Below are 6,000 nucleotides of genomic sequence, written 5' to 3'. Positions count from 1 at the left end.
GATTGGCGTAGTGCTGTAATGAGTCATTTATATACAAAATATACTTTTGCATAAGATTCATGACTTCATGAGCATTATAATTTAACTTTATGTATTTATTTACGTAATTTATAAAAAAGTTTGCACAACAAAAAAAGTATATAAAAAGACTTTCTTTCCTTTTTTTTAACAATATTTTACGACACGATAAACACAATTATCGTATAAAATCCATCAAAGTAGATATACCAATGCAATACCCGATAGAAAATATTACTAAACGTCACTTACCCAGAAATACACTAAAAATATATCCCAGAGTTTATTATTACGTTCAAAGTTTTTTACATGATATGTTTGGATGACTGACAAAACTTAAAACCACCCCTCTACAGTTATCACAGGTGTCCTATGGCAAGATAACGAAGTTATTAGTACTGTTGGTTATAGACTATTCAATACTTCAGGCCATAATAATACTGGCGAAGTTTCACTGCAAGAAATAAAACTTCAAAGATCGCTTTCTTATGTGGCGCAGCAACAGGAACTTACACAACTCCTAGCGAAATCATCAACAATAATAAGTGTGAATGAGAACACAATGTCCACAGATGACACCTTAGATCTGACATTCTGAATATAACAGAAACAAACTATACTAATCTACAAGAACACTAACATTTAAACCTATCATTATCCCTTCAAACGTATCAAAATATATATCCTACACAACGTTAATAGTAAAGGACACATCATTAAGTGGTGAGTATAATTAATATTTCACCTGTACGGATGAATGTCATACAGGTGAACAAATACCTAGACTTTCAAAGTCTCTTGCCATCCATACAATTGAACAGGTTTGGTGTCAAATAACTAGATCTGAAAGTATTAAACTCTTGGCTTTAATCCTTAATTGTTGGCTTCTGGTCATTAGATAATAATGCTTACTTTAACCAAGTGTACATAGGTTAACCATTTCTCTCATTCAGTTTTATAGGTCAATCTACTCTTAAATTCACAAGTGAGTGTCTGTTATTTTTATCTGTTCATGCCTGGTTGTCTTCAATTATAGGATACACGGGTAGTACCCCTGAGGTCAATACACAAACATGATAGTATCCGGTGAGGCCTACAGCGTTTAGTGAGGAGAAATAGGGTTTACCATTATTTTCGAACGCCTTTTACCATTAATTTCGCCAAACACCCCTATGCTGAGGATATTATCTCTACGTGCTTTAATTCTAATAATTGTTGACTTCTGGTCGTTAGATAATTATGCTTAATACTTGTTTAATGTGCATAGATTAACAATCATTTTTTCAGTTTTATAGGTCAATTATGAAATAGATACGTGATTAATTTAGTACCATATTCTAATTGGTTAAAATGTGATTATAGAGACCACGTACTAGTTATTAAGTATTTGCACGTTTTATTTTCTTAAAGGTTATTCGTAATAATACAATTCCATTGATCTGCTTTTATTTACCCAAATTTTTTTATAAGACTTTGTTAGAATCCTTCATATTAAAATATATTTATAAAATTTTGTACCAAAATTTAAATATTTTATTATAAATAAATTATAATTATTATAACAATTAAAGGATTAGTACTAGGGGAGACTCTATTTATGAATAATTCAGATAATCTCACCAAAGACAAGATATACGAATTTGCGTAAGAACACTAAAAAAAATATAAGAGATATCGAAAGGGGCAAAAAGCATCTTAGCATAAAAAAAGGAGCTTAAGCAGCTGATCAGCAACAAAAGCTCTATAAAAAATTTTGTCCGTAAAAATGAGCCTTTCACGGAAAATGAAAATAATTCGATATAAATTCCGTGATATAAGTAAGGTTAATAATTCCGGAAAGATGAGCCTTTTACGGAAAAAAGGTGGAATATAAAAAAACGGATCGACTTTTTTTACAGGGAAGAAAAATAAAGAAAAGAGAAACAATAAGATGATTTTTAAATGAATTTTGAAATTAATGATTTTGTTTTGTGACTTTTAAGTACAGTATTAATAATATATGTAGCATATTATGTTACAAATATTTTTTATTCGTGTTAATCCTTTATTACGATGAATATGGTGACATATATGAGATTAATAATTTTTTACGATGTATGAAGACATGAGATGAGATGTCCAAATTACAAAGGATTAAAGAATTGAAAGGAATAACGTATGATAATAATTTTAAGTCGTGATACTATTTAGTCGTCATTTTTTAATCAAGCTATTTATCACCGAAATTTACTAATTAAGTTATTGGTTAGATAAACGAACATTTCAATGAATTAGAAAGTTATTGGGGTAAGTTATTTCTTAAAAATTATTAAAGAAAATAATAATATATTGGATGTTATAATCATTATAAAAATGATATAATTATTAAATTGTTAACTGGGGAATATCCAATGGCAGAAATATTTTGATACTCTTATGGCCAGTCAGCGAGAATCGTCTGTGAGATTATTTCAAGCAATTCGTAAACTTCATATAGAATATTTCTTTTTATACGAACGTTATGTTCCGTTTTTTAAAATGTAGCAAATGATACACCTCACTCATGATATGTTTGACGTCGATGATTATCAAAAATACGATTCGTGAAACTATGACTGATGATGGGGGATCCGTACAAAATCCGAATGTCAAAATACCGAAAAATTGACCAGCATTAAGAATAATGCCGGCCGGTTCAGGATTTTCGGGATTTTGACATTCGGATTTTGTACCAGACCCCGATCTGAGTTTGTAGTTAGTTTAATTGACGATCCGCGAGTCAACTAGAGAAATTACATATAAAATTTGACGCAAATCATATACTAATTTGTCATAATACGCCGACTTTAATGATTTCTGATGTAACAAAAACTATAAGCATAGTTTACTAAAAATAACACAAACAATAAAGTAAATGTCACACTTTTATTTTTCAAAGCTACAAAGTGTAAAACTTTTTTTTGACGAAGTTTACCTTGGAAGCACGCGGCATTTACTATGTTATTAGGTAAACTAAGGTTTTAAAAGTACAAATTATGGAAATTTTTTTATATTTCACTAAACTTTCATGCATATTGCTTTATTTTTGATTTATTTTATTAGTAAACTATGCTGTAATAACTTCTAACTCGACAAATTCAAGACTTTTTCACACTCATTATACAAGTGATATGGTATGATAAAACTAGTTTTTGTCTTTCGAATCTCAGATCTCTTAGAAATTGGACTTTTTTCCAATGTTACATTATGATTTTTTTTGCATGAGATTGGTGGGAAAACTGTGGAAAACTATTTCATTAAAGAAAAATGGCGTTATTTAAACATTTGGCTAGAGAAATTCATGAACAACCCCACATTCGGAAATGCGGCTTTTAATTAATAAATTTCCGTCAAATTTTATTATCGTTTTCGCTACTTGACTCGCGGATCACCAATTAATGTATTTAATGATCATATGATCGTATGATTGAAACTATAAATCTTACACTCCCTCACCAAATTCACCAAATTATTATGGAAATATTTCAGCCACGTTATACAATATGAACCCATTTAGTATAATTGATCCGAAAATCCCTTGACCACATGCTAATTGATGATCACATTTTAGAAAAGTTTAATCGTGAAGATAAACGCTTGTTATGTCGGAGTAATCATGTAAGTAAAATAATTTGCAGATTACTAAATACAATAAAAAATATAAATAAGCCTCTGAAGAAGTAATAATAATAATAATAATAATAATAATAATAATTAAGAATAAGATGATTTTTAAACCACTTGAAAATCTAGAATTTAATGATTATGTCTTATTGATAAGTACACTATTAATGACATATGTGGCACACTATTATTACAACTATTTTACTCGTGTCAATCCCTTACCCGGTCCTCTCCCATTCCCATTAATTGGTAATTTGCCTCAAATTTATTGGAAATTTAATGGAGATGTACAAATGTTTTATAATTATTGTTACGAGAAATATGGTAACATACATGAGATTTATGATAGTGATCGATCTATAGTTTTATGTCGAAGAGAATATCTTGAAAATATTTTATCTCCTTCGGAAAAAAACGTGCATTGGAGGAGATTTGACAATAGCATAAAACCAGAAGAATTTGGAACTGAAGGAAAAGGAATATTGTTCAATAATAATTTTAGATCATGGATATTTAATCGTCAATTTTTTTCACAAGCCATTCTATCACCGAAATTTACCGATGAAGCTATTGATTGGACAAACAAACTTTTTGATGAATTAGAAAGTTATTGGGATAAATTATTTCTTAAAGAAGAAGTTATTAAAGAAAATAAAGTTCAATTAGATTTTTCTGGATGGTTTAATAATTACACAAATGATATAATTATTAGCTTGTTAACTGGTGAAAAATCTTATTCAATGGCAGCTTATTTTGATACACTTAGTGATGAAAAATCTCAATCAGTAATGATTAATGATTCTGTGAAATTAGCTCAAGCACTTCATAAACAACTTTTATGGATATCATTTTTTCTATTCATTCCTTCTTTCTTACGACATTATATTCCATTTTTTAAAAATAAAGCAAATGATATGCTTAATAACATGGGATTTCTTAATCAAAGACTGGATGCAATTATTAAGAGACGTAGAAATGAAATTGATAATATATCATTGGATGAACCCTTACCGCATGATATGTTGACATCGATGATTATCAAAAATACACCTCGTGATGATAATTATTTCGAAACTGGTGAAGCCAACAGATCTATGACTGATAGTGAAATTCGCGTTAATTTACTTGAAGGAATTATTGCTGGAACTTATAAGGTAAGAGAAATCTTAATTTTAGGTTTATTTTACAATGTTAATTTTTAACTTGATTTTAAATTTAACTTCCCTTGTTATTTCAAATATAGCCTACGAATATGTTTTTATTCATTATCTATTATATTGCTCATAATCCAGAAGTGAAAGAGAAAATGTTAGAAGAAATTGATAGTATATTTCAAGATGATAAAATGCGACCAATTACTAAAGATGATTATTATAGTTTAAAATATTGTGAAGCAATTGTAAAAGAATTAGCTCGTGTTCTCCCAGTAATACCTACATTTCCAAGATGTACTGATAAACCCGATAAAATAGCAGGATATCAATGGCCAGCTGACACAACATTTCTAATTAATGTTAAAGCTATTCATAATAATGAAGATTATTGGGAAGAACCTAATAAATTTAACCCTGATAGATGGATGGATGAAAATTTTGAACCAAAGAAGAATTCTTTTATCACGTTTGGTGGAGGACTAAGATTATGCCCAGGAAATAAGCTAGCAATGATTGAATTAGTTTGTTTGATTGCTTTATTATTCAGAAAATATGAAATTAATTTAGTAGATATGAATTTTCCTAAAACTATTGGTATCGGTATTACAGTCTTTTGTGTCGAATTTTTAGTTGAAATTAAACTAAGAAATTGACTTTCTTATATTTAAAGGATGTACTATTATCTTTATATCTAAGTATTTGTTATTACTACGTAGGTATATAATAATGTACTCTATTATGGTTACAGTATCTTGTATGAAGTTTTCGGATTGGCCATTTCCTGAACTGGATCATTTCCCGAAACTCCAATTTCTATCGGAAATCGGTCTTCAGGAAAATAAAGATTTAGGGAATTAGCATTCGAGAAATTGAAGTTCCAGAAATGATCCAGTTCGGGAAATGAGTATCCAACAAATTGATTTTTGGAAATGGTATATTTGTGAAATGACATTCGAGAAAAGATTCGATTTATAATTTAATATGTCGCAGCGTCATGTAATGATATATATGCAGTGGATAGTGTCACCGTCCGTAGGGATATTTTATGGATCTTTATATATAATTTAAACAAAAACGTTGACAATGCTTGTTTACTTAAATTCTGTTATATATACCTAAACGTAACGAACAAATATCGACCACATTAATTTACAAATGGATATTATATACACTTGAATACGTCAAG

This window comes from Rhizophagus irregularis, chromosome 10 (genome assembly GCF_026210795.1).
Source record: "Rhizophagus irregularis chromosome 10, complete sequence".
Taxonomy (NCBI): domain Eukaryota; kingdom Fungi; phylum Glomeromycota; class Glomeromycetes; order Glomerales; family Glomeraceae; genus Rhizophagus; species Rhizophagus irregularis.
Note: the sequence above shows the minus strand (reverse complement) of the source record.